Raw genomic sequence first — 17,069 nt, forward strand, 5'->3', positions numbered from 1 at the left:
GCTGCTGCAGCACAACATGCCCTCTGACCACCAGGGTATGTCTGCTGCAGTAAGGAGAATAGGAGCACGGGGCAGGCTAAACAGGCCTTGGTAGTGAGGGACTCAATTATTAGGGGGACACACAGGTAAATCTGCCATAAAGACTGAGATTGTTGAGCGGTGTTGCAACGGCCGAGCAAAGCACGCCAAAGTGAGAGAGACCACAAGGGTTGCAGAAGGGTTGTCACAGGCGGCTCTATGGTCCCTCCAGACAATGGTGCCAAAGGTACTGTGCCCAGAGGTTGTGCCACAACCCAGAGAATGTACCGTGGTACACTTACAGAAAGGCCTGTTTTGTCACTCGTGACGCCAGTACTCCAACTGGGACTCTCGGGATGGAATACCAATGAAATAAATGAGACGAGTTCGGTAGCTTGTAGTAGTAATCAGGGAGTACGCAGATTTACTGAGTTGAAGTTTGAAACAGTTGAACAATGCAAAAATTTCCAATATAGTAGTTGGTAGTGGTATAGAGATATCCTGCTGTATGCTGATTGAACACGTTGCAGGATACAGTAATATTTAGTTGTGTAGAAACTGACTACAACGCTCTCTCCCCTTTTCCTTGTTTATTTCTCTGACGCTGAACTGAAACTGATTCAGAAAGACAATTCCCCACTAGTTGCTCTAACTGAACAGATGAGTGAATTGATTAAAGTGTAGATGTAGCAGAGTGTAACCCGGTTGTTGAACTAATCATGGCTTTGAATTCACTAGGTAGTTTTCAGACTCACTGTTTTGGTGAAAGACTGACCTCTGAAAGATCCTCCTCCTCTCTTCTGTAGATCACCAAGGGAGCAGAATGAATCCTCACTCAACCTTGGGAAGGCTGGGAATATCACTGTTTTCTCTCTGGCACGAGTACCTCCTCCACTCAGACATGACCTGACTACAACCTCTTCCTCTCTCACTCCTGACTGCATCTGTCTAACTGCTCACTGACTCCTCCTTTTATCTCCTCTTCTACTTCCTGCACTTTCTGGACTCCTCCCACTCTGCATAGGGATTTGTGTTGTGGCTTTCCCGCTCTTGGACTCTGCACCAGTGAGATTGAAGCTGATCAGCCAATAAGACACCAGCTGAAATCAGAGCTAAGTTCTAGACTTGGTAGAGGAAGGGGAGAAACAGAGTTTCTCAAACATACAACACTTTCTATGTTCAAGGACGGCACATAGACAGGCGAGACAGGACAAGAGTTGCTGTGAATGCTCTGTAGCACCCTCTGGGCCTTTACAGTGTATTGTCACCCTGGCGCTCGGCACTGGTAAGTTGAAGGTCCTTAAAAACAATTTCAGAGAACTAGGATGTAAGCTTAGTGCAAGGACCTGCAAAGTAGTATTTTCTGAAATACTTCCTATACCACGTGCCACGCCAGAAAGGCAGCGGGAGATTAGGGAGGTAAACAAGTGGCTCCAGAGTAGGTGCAGGAAGAAGAGCTTTGGGTTCCTGGAGAGCTGGGCTGACTCTGCTGTTGGCTACAGACTCTACCGTAGGGACGGGCTTCACCTCAATGGGGAGAAGATGGCTAGAAGGTTGGAGGAGTGTTTAAACTAGGGACTGGAAGGCAACCAGAGATATAGGCGGAAATATAGTGCAGATAGTGACCTGGGACTAAGTAATGGAAATGTTAGTGGAGCGGTGGGAGGGGTCAGTACAGTTAGAACAGGCAGAACAGTTAGTAAGTATACATGTAATTTAAAAAAAATTATCAAAACTTATATGTTGACTAATACTTGAAGTCTGACCAATGAAATTGACAAATTAGAAGTAATCATGTCTGAGAAAAACTACGACATAGTGGGATTAACAGAGACCTGGTTGGATGAAAACTTACAGGGTTACAGTCTGTTCAGAAGGCATTGTAAAAAAACAGGAAAGGGGGAGGAGTTTGTCTTTATGTAAAATTCTGTTTAAAGCCTGCATTACAGGAAAATATATGGGAAGGAGATGAACATGTGGAGTCTCTATGGGTACACATACATGCAGGGAAAAACAACAATAAAATCCTCATAGGGTTTTTTTTTTATAGGCCTCAAAATATAACAGAAGCCACTGAATCTATTACTGAGGCAAATAGATGAAGCGCCAAATCACAATGAGATAATTATTATGGGGGGCTTTAACTATCTGAATATAAACTGGGAAGAAGAAACCTGCCGATCTCATAAAAGCAACAACTTTATGTCAATAACTAAAGATAATAACTAGAGATGAGCGAGCGTACTCGTCCGAGCTTGATGCTCGTTCGAGTATTAGGGTGTTCGAGATGCTCGTTACTCGAGACGAGCACCACGCGCTGTTCGAGTTACTTTCACTTTCATCTCTGAGACATTTGCGCGCTTTTCTGGCCAGTAGAAAGACATGGAAGGCATTACAACTTCCTCCTGTGATGTTCCAGCCCTATACCACCCCCCTGCAGTGAGTGGCTGGGGAGAGCAGGTGAAACTCGAGTATTAAAATCTGCCCCGCCCGCGGCTCGCCACAGATGCATTCTGACATAGATCAGGGAAAGTGCTGTCTTGCTTTAGCTGCTATAGGGAGAGCGTTAGGTGTTATATTAGTCTTCAAGAACCCCAACGGTCCTTCTTAGGGCCACATCTGACCGTGTGCAGTACTGTTGAGGCTGCTTTTAGCAGTGTTGCACAATTTTTTTTTTTTTGTATATCGGGCGTGCAGACCATTGCGTCCTCAGTCTGCAGCCATTGTACAGAGTATAGGGGCAGTACTGGTGAGGCAGGGACAGTGGGAAAGGTGAAAGAGATATACTGTCTATATAGGCAGTGGGCTTTTAAAAAGAAAATGGGGAAAAATACTATCTTTGGGCTGCCTGTGACCGTCTTCAGTGTACTGCGTGTCTGCTGGGGGTAGTAGTCCTAATTAATACGCAGCTAAGCGTTACAGCAGGCTCGCGCAAAATTGTTTCCTGGCTCTGCTGTCTCCGTTACATCACCGCCGTCATAGCGCCAGAGGGAAACAGTATACATAATATACGCTGCATACAGTATCTGTCTGGTGTTTCAGCTCACCATTTAAACAAATTGAAGCAAAATACTTAAGGCCTACCATTGCCCTTTGGCCACTTGACTGCTTCTGCGCTGTGAATTCCACTAGCTCAGTCATACGCACCTACGTCTCACTACAGGCTTGCGCATAATTGTTTCCTGGCTCTGCTGTGCGTTCCATAAGCGAAGTCAGCCTCCAACCACAGGCCAATAAGCGGCACATTTAATTACAGCGTTCTGTTTCTGCTAATCTTGTAATACACCATGCTGAGGGGTAGGGGTAGGCGTAGAGGACGGGGGTGAGAACGCGGAGGCCCAAGTCAGGGTGTGGGCACAGGCCGAGCTCCTGGTCCAGGTGTATCGCAGCCGACTGCTGCGGGATTAGGAGAGAGGCAAGTTTCAGGGGTCCCCAGATTCATCTCACAATTAATGGGTCCATGCGGTAGACCTTTATTAGAAAATGAGCAGTGTGAGCAGGTCCTGTCGTGGATGGCAGAAAGTGCATCCAGCAATCTATCGACCACCCAGTCTTCTACGCTGTTCACAGCTGCAACTCTGAATCCTCTGGCTGCTGCTCCTCCTTCCTCCCAGCCTCCTCACTCCATGAAAATGACACATTCTGAGGAGCAGGCAGACTCCCAGGAACTGTTCTCGGGCCCCTGCCCAGATTGGGCAGCAATGGTTCCTCTCCCACCAGAGGAGTTTATCGTGACCGATGCCCAACCTTTGGAAAGTTCCCGGTGTCCGGGGGATGAGGCTGGGGACTACCGGCAACTGTCTCAAGAGCTTTCAGTGGGTGAGGAGGACGATGAGACACAGTTCTCTATCAGTGAGGTAGTAGTAAGGGCAGTAAGTCCAAGGGAGGAGCGCACAGAGGATTCGGAGGAAGAGCAGCTGGACGATGAGGTGACTGACCCCACCTGGTTTGCTAAGCCTACTGAGGACAGGTCTTCAGAGGGGGAGGCAAGTGCAGCAGCAGGGCAGGTTGGAAGAGGTAGTGCGGTGGCCAGGGGTAGAGGCAGGGCCAGACCGAATAATCCAACTGTTTCCCAAAGCGCCCCCTCGCGCCATGCCACCCTGCAGAGGCCGGGGTGCTCAAAGGTGTGGCAGTTTTCCACTGAGAGTGCAGTCGACCGACGAACTGTGGTGTGCAAGGTTTGTCGTGCCAAGATCAGCCGGGGAGCCACCACCACCAGCCTCACCACCACCAGCATGCGCAGGCATATGATGGCCAAGCACCCCACAAGGTGGGACGAAGGCCGTTCACCGCCTCCGGTTTGCACCACTGCCTCTCCCCCCTGTGCCCCAACCTGCCACTAAGATCCAACCCCCCTCTTAGGACACAGGCACGACCGTCTCCCAGCCTGCACCCACACCCTCACCTCCGCTGTCCTCGGCCCCATCCAGCAATGTCTCTCAGCGCAGCGTCCAGCCGTCGATAGCACAACTGTTTGAGCGCAAGTACGCCGCCACACACCCGCACGCTCAAGCGTTAAACATGCACATAGCCAAATTGATCAGCCTGGAGATGCTGCCGGATAGGCTTGTGGAAACGGAGGCTTTCAAAAACATGATGGCGGCAGCGGCCCTGCGCTACTCTGTTCCCAGTCGCCACTACTTTTCCCGATGTGCCGTCCCAGCCCTGCACGACCACGTCTCCCGCAACATTGTACGCGCCCTCACCAACGCGGTTACTGCCAAGGTCCACTTAACAACAAACACGTGGACAAGCACAGGCGGGCAGGGCCACTATATCTCCCTGACGGCACATTGGGTGTATTTAGTGGAGGCTGGGACCAAGTCAGAGCCTGGGACCGCTCACATCCTACCCACCTCCAGAATTGCGGGCCCCAGCTCGGTGGTGGTATCTGCGGCGGTGTATGCTTCCTCCACTAAACCACCTTCCTCCTACGCAACCTCTGTCTCGCAATCAAGATGTCTCAGCAGCAGCACGTCGCCAGCAGTCGGTGTCGCGCGCCGTGGCAGCACAGCGGTGGGCAAGCGTCAGCAGGCCGTGCTGAAACTACTCAGCTTAGGAGAGAAGAGGACACAGCCCACGAACTGCTGCAGGGTCTGACAGAGCAGACCGACCGCTGGCTTCCGCCGCTGAAACTCCAACCGGGCATGGTCGTGTGTGACAACGGCCGTAACCTGGTGGCGGCTCTGCAGCTCGGCAGCCTCTCCGCACGTGCCATGCCTGGCCCACATCTTTATTTTGGTGGTTCAGCGCTTTCTGAAAAGCTACCCACGCTTGTCAGACCTGCTCGGAAAGGTGCGCCGGCTCTGCGCACATTTCCGCAAGTCCAACACGGACGCTGCCACCCTGCAGACCCTGCAACATCGGTTTAATCTGCCAGTGCACAGACTGCTGTGCGACGTGCCCACACGGTGGAACTCTACGCTCCACATGTTGGCCAGGCTCTATGAGCAACGTAGAGCTATAGTGGAATACCAACTCCAACATGGGCGGCGTAGTGGGAGCCAGCCTCCTCAATTCTTTACAGAAGAGTGGGTCTGGTTGGCAGACATCTGCCAGGTCCTTGGAAACTTTGAGGAGTCTACTCAGATGGTGAGCAGCGATGCTGCAATCATTAGCGTCACCATTCCTCTGCTATGCCTCTTGAGAAGTTCCCTGCAAAGCATAAAGGCAGACGCTTTGCGCTCGGAAACAGAGGCGGGGGAAGACAGTATGTCGCTGGATAGTCAGAGCACCCTCATGTCTATATCTCAGCGCGTTGAGGAGGAGGAGGAGGAGGAGGAGGGGGGAGGAGCATGAGGAGGAGGGGGAAGAAACAGCTTGGCCCACTGCTGAGGGTTCCCATGCTGCTTGCCTGTCATCCTTTTTAGCGTGTATGGCCTGAGGAGGAGGAGGAGGAGGATCCTGAAAGTGATCTTCCTAATGAGGACAGCCATGTGTTGCGTACAGGTACCCTGGCACACATGGCTGACTTCATGTTAGGATGCCTTTCTCGTGACCTTCGCGTTACACGCATTCTGGCCACTACGGATTACTGGGTGTACACACTGCTCGACCCACGGTATAAGGAGAACCTTTCCACTCTCATACCCGAAGAGGAAAGGGGTTCGAGAGTGATGCTATACCACAGGACCCTGGCGGACAAACTGATGGTAAAATTCCCATCTGACAGCGCTAGTGGCAGAAGGCGCAGTTCCGAGGGCCAGGTAGCAGGGGAGGCGCGGAGATCAGGCAGCATGTACAGCGCAGGCAGGGGAACACTCTTCAAGGCCTTTGACAGCTTTATGGCCCCCCCAGCAAGACTATGTCACCGCTCCCCAGTCAAGGCTTAGTCGGCGGGAGCACTGTAAAAGGATGGGGAGGGAGTACATAGCCGATCGCATGACCGTGCTCCGTGACGCCTCTGCCCCCTACCACTACTGGGTGTCGAAGCTGGACACGTGGCCTGAACTCGCGCTGTATGCCCTGGAGGTGCTTGCTTGTCCTGCGGCTAGCGTCTTGTCAGAGAGGGTGTTTAGTGCGGCTGGGGGAATCATCACGGCTAAGCGCACCCGCCTGTCAACCGACAGTGCCGACAGGCTTACACTCATAAAGATGAACAAAGCCTGGATTTCCCCAGACTTCTCTTCTCCACCAGCGGACAGCAGCGGTACCTAAACAATACGTAGGCTGCACCCGCGGATGGAAGCATCGTTCTCTATCACCATAAAAAACGGGGACCTTTTAGCTTCATCAATCTGTGTATTATATTCAGCCTCCTCCTCCTGCTCCTCCTCCTGAAACCTCACGTAATCACGCCGAACGGGCAATTTTTCTTAGGCCCACAAGGCTCAGTCATATTACTTTAGTAAACAATGTTTATACGTTTCAATTCTCATTAAAGCGTTGAAACTTGCACCTGAACCAATTTTTATTTTAACTGGGCTGCCTCCAGGCCTAGTTACAAATTAAGCCACAGTAACCAAAGCGATTAATGGGTTTCACCTGCCCTCTTGGTTGGGCATAGGCAATTTTTCTGAGGTATATTAGTACTGTTGGTACACCAATTTGTTTGGGCCCTCGCCTACAGTGTAATCCTACTAATTTCTATGGGCTTCGCCTGCACTCATAGTACAGCAAGGTGTGTGGGGTTGGCCTACACTTTTGCTACATAAATGTAACTCGGGCCTTGTCTATACTGCAACTACTGAAATGTGAAAGAGACTGTTATCTCCCTAAACTGCTGCAAGGGGAATGTTACTGATGCCTGTCTTGAGTGCTACTACTACTGAAATGGAACTAATACTGTGCTCCCCCTATACTGCTGCTTCGGAATTGTTACTGGGGCCTGTCTGGACTGCTACTACTACTGAAATGGAACTAATACTGTGCTCCCCCTATAATGCTGCTAGTGATATGTTACTGGGGCCTGTCCCTAATGCTACGGCTGAAATGTTACTAGTTCTGGGCTCTACCTATACCGCTGCTAATGCTAGGTCACTGGGGTGTGGAAACGGAGGCTTCCCAAAGACATGATGGTGGCTAGGCCATTTCCCACCAACGCGGTTACTGTTAAGGTGCATATAACCACGGACACGTAGTGCCTCAAAAATATCCCCCTCCTCCTCCAACAATGAAAACATTCTTGGCAAATACCTTTGCATTGGTCCGTCTGGTGGCAGTCCAAGAATTTCACCTTTACCGACACAACAAGAGAGCCCCCCCACCATTCCCCCGCCACGGCCCACTTAATCCTGGCCACATTCCGAAAACCAACTAAATAAAACCGCGCTACTAGGTCCGCAGTCTCCACAACAGTAACCGCGTTGGTGGGAATGCGAAGGTACATATTACCAGTCTGACTGGGGCATGCACTGTGGGCCGAAGCACACCTATATTGTATGTGACGTTAGCTCTGCTGAGCAGGGCACTGCAATGGGATTTATTTATGTACCGCCGATGGGTTCCAGGGAGCCACCCATGCTGTGGGTCCACAGGGACTTCCCATTAGGGATTTGTACCTGCCAGTGTCTATGTATTAAAAATCCCGGTCAGACTGGGGCATGCAGTGTGGGCCGAAGCCCACCTGCATTTAATCGGACGTTACCTCAGCTGTGATGGGCAATGCAATGGGATATATTTATGTACCGCCGGTGGCTTCCTGGGACCCACCCATGCTGTCGGTCCACACGGAGTTGTAACTGCATGTGTCCACTTCTAAAGAACCCCAGTCTGACTGGGGCATGCAGTGTGGGCCGAAGCCCACCTGCATTAAACCTGACGTTACCTCAGCTGTGCTGGGCACTGCAATGGGATTTATTTATGTACCGCCGGTGGGTTCTAAGGAGCCACCCATGCTGTGGGTCCACAGGGACTTCACAATAGGGAGTTGTACCTGCCTGTGTCTACTTACACTGGGGTGTTTTTTTATGACTGGGGCATGCAGTGTGGGCCGAAGCTCACCTGCATTTAATCTGACGTTAGCTCTGCTGTCCAGGGCACTGCAATGGGATACATTTATGTACAGCCGGTGGGTTCCAGGGAGCCACCCATGCTGTGGGTGCACACGGAATTCCCATTGCGGAGTTGTACCTGCCTGTGACTATTTATAAAAAACCCCAGTCTGACTGGGGCATGCAGACACCTTGCAGAATGAATAGTGTGTGGCACATGGGTTCCCCATTGCTATGCCCACGTGTGCAGCTCCTGATGGAGGAGGCACAGGATTGGATTTCTCATTGCTTCTGTACAGCATTCAGGGCTATCGCCCCGCCCCTTTTAAAGAGGGTCGCTGCCAACCCTCTGCAGTGTGTGCCTCCGGTTCCTCCTCATGGCAGAGGCACTTATAAATAGACATGAGGGTGGTGTGGCTATGAGGCCAGCGTGTGGCATGAGGGCAGCTGAAGGCTGAGCAGGGACATATTGGTGTGCGCTGTGGACACTGGGTCGTGCAGGGGGGGTTGGGCAGCATGTTACCCAGGAGAAGTGGCAGCGGAGTGTCATGCAGGCAGTGATTGTGCTTTGCTGGAGGTAGCGTGGTGCTTAGCTAAGGTATGCCTTGCTAATGAGGGTTTTTCAGAAGTAAAAATTGTTGGGGGGGGGGGCACTCTTACTGCTATTGTGGCTTAATAGTGGGACCTGGGAACTTGAGATGCAGCCCAACATGTAGCCCCTCGCCTGCCCTATCCGTTTCTGTTTCGTTCCCATCACTTTCTTGAATTTCCCAGATTTTCACAAATGAAAACCTTAGCGAGCATCGGCGATATACAAAAATGCTCGAGTCGCCCATTGACTTCAATGGGGTTCGTTACTCGAAACGAACCCTCGAGCATCGCGACAAGTTCGTCTCGAGTAACGAGCACCCGAGCAATTTGGTGCTCGCTCATCTCTAATAATAACCTTTCCCAACTTGTACAGGACCGGACTAGAGGCACGGCCATTTTGGACTTAATATTAACCCCTTAACGACTGCCCCATCGGGAAACTACGTCCTCAGTAAGTGGGCTTTAATCCTAGAGGACATAGTTTTATGCATCCTCTTTGGATTAATGCCCACTGGTCTGAGGACGTGACAGCTCTATGCTGTCGGTGCCCGCAGGTAGCCGACAGCATGGAGCTGTCATCCCAGGATGCGGGCAGTCCCCCCCGGTATTGCGATCGGCGATATCCAATGGATAGCGCCGATCGCAAAAAAGTAAAGAAAAGTGCCTAAAAAGTTAGATATTCAGCTGCCCTGATGGATCGGATCCATCAGAGCAGCTGAAAATTCTTACCTGGCTTGTCGGCGGTGTCCCCCGGAGATCGGGTCCTCCCGGACCCGCCGGCGGTCTTCTGCGCATGCGCGCCAGACGATGACGTCAGGCGCATGCGCAGAAGCCCGGGAGCCCCCGGCAAATTTGAAATCTCCTGGCTCCCGGCTCCTGAAGGTAGCCGGGAACCAGGAGGTGTTACCGGGGACCGCGGTGAGTGGTCCCCGGGCACGCGATCGCCGCTAACCATTGAATAGCGGCGATCGCGAAAAAGTTAAAAAAAAAGTCAGTTTCACCTCCCCTCATGGATCGGATCCATGAGGGGAGGTGAAAATACTCACCTAAGTCCTCCCCGATGTCCCAGGACCCGAATCCCCGTCTGCGCATGCGCACCCGATGATTGACATCGGGCGCGTGCACAGACGGGCTCGAGCCCCGGGAAATTTAAAATCCCTCTGCTCTTGGCTGCCATGTGTAGCCAGGAACAGAGAGATTATACCAGGGACATGATCACTGTTATCCAATGGATGACAGTGATCATGTAAACTTAAAAAAAAAGTGTAAAAGTAAAAAAAAAAGTTTTAAAAGCTTGCGTTTCATCTCCCCCCACGGATCATATCCGTGAGGGAGAATGAAATGACATACCTAAGGCCCGCAGATTTATCCGCGGACCTTACCGCAGCTTCTGCACACGTGCCCGTCGCCAAAATGGCGGACGCATGCGCAAAAGCCGTGGATTGCCAGGATAATTTAAAATCTCCCTGCTCCTGGCTACAAAACTTAGCCGAGAGCCTGGAGATTTCACGGGTGGGCCGCGGTTCCTCGTCACGTGTTCGCCGTTATCCAATGGATAATGGCGATCACGTAAAAGTAAAAAAAAGGTGAAGCTTCATCTCCCCTCACCGATGCGATCGGTGAGAGGAGATGAAACTTTTTACCGGAGGCCTCCGTATTTGCACCCCGACGCGATCTTCCTCCGTGAACTTACCCGGATTCTGCACATGCGACCGCCGGCAAAACAGCGAACACATGCGCAGGAGTCAGGGAGTCCAGGAAACGTAAAATCTCCTTGCTCCCAGCGACCAATGGTCACCGTGAGCCTGGAGCAGTGACGGGTGGGCTCGTTGAGCGGTCCCCGGTCTTGTGATAAAAAGGTAGCGATCTACCTTAGGCCGGTCTCACATGACCGGATAGGAATTATGGATTCGGCATGCGTCTGATCCGAGGTAATACGCATATGAAGCGCATTGGATTACACAATTCCGCTCACATTAGCGGGTCGGAATTGCGTAATCCACTCGCAGAAAAGAGAACGCAGCAGGTTCTATTTTACCGCGGATATCCGCAACATAGAGCCCATTGTGCTCCATGGTCACGGATATACCCGCAGCACATACGCAACTACATTGTATACGGGCTGCGAGTACCTGGGTCATCGCTAAGCGACTGTGCGGGAAATACAAATTTAAAAAAAGTACTGCGAATGACCGCCCGTGTGAGTAGGCAGTTATGCGCAGTACAATAGGCGGCCGTACGCAGGGACACAGCCGGGCTCACAGCTGGGATCCGCTGCGGGCCTCCGCAAGTGGATTCCACCTACGGCCGTGTGAGCCCGGCGTTATTCAGACCGCTACCTGTAATACGCAATTTACAAGAAGCCCCGGGAACGCTCGCCTTCATGCAGTTCCAGGAGCAGCTTGTTGAGCGCCTTCTGTGCGAGACCGCCGCACCTCATCAAGCTTACGGAGACTCACAGAGCGCCACTTTTTACACCCCATACCCGCCACTGAGGTCAAGAAATAACCCGCAAAAAGCATGAGAGGACGGGGGGATACACGGTTTTATTGCCCCATGTACCCATCCCAACCAGCCTCCGTAATTACCCCTGTCTTCGGAAATACCACACAGTTCACATTATTACTTTTATCTAAGATTTGGGGAACGCCGAAAAGGGCGCGGAGTGTGTGGGGGAGGGGTGGTGGATTTTTAGGGAGTCAATTTTTATTCCGTACAAATGAACAATGGCGCCTTGAATTTATTCAGTTCTGCCCTGAAATCCAACGGGTGTTCCCTGCATTACAGGCCTAACCATGTGTCCTATAAGTAGATTAGGGCCACAATGGGTATGTTTTTGAACACGGGACAAAAGGGGGTATCCATTTTGGGGTGAAGGTCTTTATTCCTATGTAAACTGTACAAAAAAAAAGTTTTTAAATTGACAAAATTGCCCAAAAAATGAAAAACGTAATTTTTTCCTTCTGCTTTGCTTAGATTTATTCAAAAACTGTGGGGTCAAAATACGCAGTACACCCCTAGATGAATTCATTAAGGGGTCTAGTTTTTAAAATGGGGTCATTTGAGGGGGTTCTTTATCGTTTTAGATGCTCAATGGCTCTATAAGTGGGCAATGGGGCCTGGAATTTATTCCGTTGTACCCTGAAATCCAACGGGTGCTCCTTCCATTATAGGCCTAGCCATGGGTCCTGTAAGTAGATTAGGGCCACAATGGGTATGTATCTGAACACGGGACAAACAGGGGTATCCATTTTGGGGTGAAAGTCTTCATTCCTATGTACACTGTACAAAAAAACCTGTTTTTAAATTGATACAAATGTCAAAAAAATGAAAATTGTAATTTTTTTCCTACTGCTTTGCTTAGATTTATTCAAAAATTGTAGGGTAAAAATACACAGTACACCCCTACATTAATTCGATAAGGGGTCTAGTTTTCAAAATGGGGTCACTTGTGGGGGTTCTCTTTGGTTTTGGCCGCTCAAGAGCTCTACAAAAGTGCTATGGGGCCTAAAACGCCTTCAAGGAAAATTTATGTTCTGAAAGCCACCGACTACTCCTTTCATTTTGGGCCCCGTTGCGCATCCACACATAAGATTAGGGCCACAATAGGTATGTCTCTGAACACGGGACAAACAGGGGTATCCATTTTGGGGTGCAAGGCTTCATTCATATGTGTGCTGTACCAAAAAAGCAGTTTTTAAAACGACAGAATTGCCAAATAAAAGAAAATCACATTTTTTTCCTTTTGCTTTGCTTGAATTCATTCAAAAACTGTGGGGTCAAAATGGGCAGTACACCCCTAGATAAATTCGTTAAGGGGTCTAGTTTTCAAAATGGGGTCACTTGTGGGGGTTCTCTTTGGTTTTGGCAGCTCAAGAGCTCTACAAAAGTGCTATGGGTCTAAAACGCCTTCAAGCAAAATTTATGTTCTGAAAGACACCGAATACTCCTTTCATTTTGGGTCCCGTTGTGCATCCAGACATAAGATTAGGGCCACAATGGGTATGTTTCTGAACACGGGAGAAACGGGGGTAGCCATTTTGCGGTGTAAATCCTCATTTTCATGGGCAATATAGGAAAAAAATATGTCTTTAAAATGACATATTTGCAAAACTATGAAATTTTTTTTTTCTCCTCTAAATTGAATTCCTGAAAAAAACTGGTAGGGTCAAAATACTCATGACACCCCGCAGTGAATACATTAAGGGGTGTAATTTTTTAAATGGGGTCATTTGGGGGGGTATCTATTATTCTGACACTCATGAGCCTTTGCAAACTTGGCTTGGTGCAGGAAAACAAAGTGTTCCTCAAAATGCTGAAAAGTAATGTTAAATTTGAACGTCCTATAAATGGTTAAAAAAAACACAAAAGTTTTTCAAGTGTGCATTCAGAATAAAGTAAACAGATGGCAATATATATCTTATCAAAAATTTGTACAGTATGTTTGGACATATTTGAGATATTACAGTTGAAAATTTGAAAAAATGACAATTTTTCAAAATTTTTCCAATATTGGTACTTTTAATAAATAAATACAAATTATATCGGTCTCTTTTTACAACCAAAATAAAGTACAACATGTGGCGAAAAAAACAATGTCAGAATCACTTGGATATGTAAAGCCTTTACGGAGTTATGCTACGTTGAACGACGCATGTCAGATTTCCAAAATTTGGCTCCGTCACTAAGGCGCAAACAGGCTTTGTCACTAAGGGGTTAACCAACAGGCCTGACAGAATAACAGGGGTGCAGATTGGGGGCACCTGGGAAATAGTGACCATAATATAATACAGTTCAATTTGTTCTTCAAGAGAGAGTTTTATAGGGGAGCAACAAAATACTAAACTTTAGGGAGGTAAAGTTCGATCAGCTCAGAGAGGCCCCTAACCTTATTGACTGGGATAATGTCCTCAAAAATAAGAGTACGGACAATAAATGGGAAATGTTTAAAAACATCCTAATTACTTACTGTGAGCGGTTCATACCTTACAGGAATAGAAGGGTTAGTAATAAGAGAAAACCAATGTAGCTCAAAAGATGTAAAGGGGGCAATAAACTGCAAAAAGAAAGTGTTTAAACTACTAAATGAAGAAGGCAGCGAAGCTGGAGGCAGAGGGGTTTATTGCCAAAGAGAGTAAACCGAACCCTAAATTGACAAATTGCTGGATCCCGGTGACATACACCCCCGGGTTCTAAGGGAATTAAGCAATGTGATAGACAGACCCTCGTTTCTTATATTGAAGGACTCTATACTGACGGGGTCTGTTCCACTGATTTGGCGCATAGCCAATGTGGTGCCGATATTCAAAATGGGGTCAAAGAGCGAACCTGGAAACTACAGGCCGGTAAAGGCTGGTTTAGATACGATACTCGCTCAAAAATCACTCAAAGCCATCTTTTGGATGAGAATTGTTGGGTCTAACTGTACTGACATTGTGCAGTTTTCGGTAACGAGTCACTGATGCCATTCTGGAGCTCAAGGAAAATAGCTGCATAACTCTGTATCAACATGGGTTTATGGGAGATCGCTTCTGTCACACCAACCTGATCAGCTTCTACGAGGAGGTAGGTTGTAGACTGGAGGGGAGTCACTGGATCTTGTGTATCTGGACTCTTCCGAAGGTTTTGTTACCATATCACATAAAAGGTTGGTATACAACATGAGAATGCTTGGTCTGGGGGAGAATGTGTGTAAGTGGGTAAGTCACTGGCCAGTGATAGAAAGCAGAGGGGGGTTATAAATGGTACATACCCTGATTGAGTCACCATTACTGGTGGGGCACTACAGGGGGCAGTACTGGGGTATTTATTAATGACCTGGTAGAAGGATTGTACAGTAAAATATCAATATCTGCAGATGATACAAAACTATGTAAAGTAATTAACACAAGCGAGGATGCAAGGCAGTTGTAAGAGGATCTGGATAAGTTGGGGGCAGAAAAGTGTCAAATGAGGTGTAACACTGATAAATGTGCGATTCTGCACATGGGCAGAGGAAATATATATCACCATTACATACTAAATGGGAAACCACTGGGCAACACTGACATGAAGAAGGACTTGGGGGAAGGGGGGGTTTACTGTAAGCCTAACTGGAACAACCCGTGCCAGGCAGCTGCTGCCAAGGCAAACAGGATCATGGGGTGCATCAAAAGAGGTCTAGCAGCGCATGATTAGAACATTGTTCTTCCTCTTTACAAGTTACTTGTCAGACCACACATGGAATATTGTGGATAGTTTTGGGCGCCGGTACTCAAGTAGGACATGAGCTGGTACAAAGGTAGGCAACTAAAGTAATAAATGGAGTGGGCGGACTACAATACCCAGACAGGGTTGGGATTATTTAGTTTAGAAAAAAGATGGTTGAGTCGTGCTCTAATAACTATGTATAGATATATCAGGGGACAATACAGAGATCTCTCCCATCATCTATTATACCCAGGACTGTAACCATGGGGTACTCTAATAACTATGTATAGATATATCAGGGGTCAGTACAGAGATCTCTACCATCATCTATTATACCCAGGACTGTAATAAGGGGGCGCTCTAATAATTACGTATACATATATCAGGGGTCAGTACAGAGATCTCTCTCATCATCTATTAAATCCAGAACTGTAACAAGGGGGCGCTCTAATAACTATGTATAATATATTAGTGGTCAGTACAGAGATCTCTCCCATCATCTATTGTATCCAGGGCTGTAACAAGCGGGTGCTATAATAACTATGTATACATATATGAGGGGGCAATATAGAAATCTCTCCCATCAATTATACCCAGGACTGTAACAAGGGGGTGCTCTAATAACTATGCATACATATATCAGGGGACAATACAAAGATCTTTCCCATCATCAGTTATACCCAGGACTGTAACCAGGGGGCACTCTAATTACTATGTATAAATATATCAGGGGGTCAGTACAGAGATCTCTCCCATCATCTATTATACCCAGGACTGTAATAAGGGGGTGCTCTAATAATTACGTATACCCAGGACTGTAATAAGGGGGTGCTCTAATAATTACGTATACTGAGAGCTGCACCTGATTGGTCCCTGCGCTGAGCCAATCAGAGGCAGCACTCACCCATTCATGACAATTCATGACAATTTTTCAAAATTTTTCCAATATTGGTACTTTTAATAAATAAACACAAATTATATCGGTCTCTTTTTACAACCAAAATGAAGTACAAAATGTGGTGAAAAAACAATGTCCGAATCACTTGGATATGTAAAGCCTTTACTGAGTTATGCTACGTTGAACGACGCATGTCAGATTTCCAAAATTTGGCTCCGTCACTAAGGCGCAAACAGGCTTTGTCACTAAGGGGTTAACCAACAGGCCTGACAAAATAACAGGGGTGCAGATTGGGGGCACCTGGGAAATAGTGACCATAATATAATACAGTTCAATTTGTTCTTCAAGAGAGAGTTTTATAGGGGAGCAACAAAATACTAAACTTTAGGGAGGTAAAGTTCGATCAGCTCAGAGAGGCCCCTAACCTTATTGACTGGGATAATGTCCTCAAAAATAAGAGTACGGACAATAAATGGGAAATGTTTAAAAACATCCTAATTACTTACTGTGAGCGGTTCATACCTTACAGGAATAGAAGGGTTAGTAATAAGAGAAAACCAATGTAGCTCAAAAGATGTAAAGGGGGCAATAAACTGCAAAAAGAAAGTGTTTAAACTACTAAAAGAAGAAGGCAGCGAAGCTGGAGGCAGAGGGGTTTATTGCCAAAGAGAGTAAACCGAACCCTAAATTGACAAATTGCTGGATCCCGATGACATACACCCCCGGGTTCTAAGGGAATAAATATATCAGGGGGTCAGTACAGAGATCTCTCCCATCATCTATTATACCCAGGACTGTAATAAGGGGGTGCTCTAATAATTACGTATACTGAGAGCTGCACCTGATTGGTCCCTGCGCTGAGCCAATCAGAGGCAGCACTCACCCATTCATGAATTCATGAATGGGTGTGAGTGAGAGCTGCCTCTGATTGGTGAAGCTGT

This window comes from Eleutherodactylus coqui, chromosome 10, assembly GCF_035609145.1.
Source record: "Eleutherodactylus coqui strain aEleCoq1 chromosome 10, aEleCoq1.hap1, whole genome shotgun sequence".
Lineage (NCBI taxonomy): Eukaryota > Metazoa > Chordata > Amphibia > Anura > Eleutherodactylidae > Eleutherodactylus > Eleutherodactylus coqui.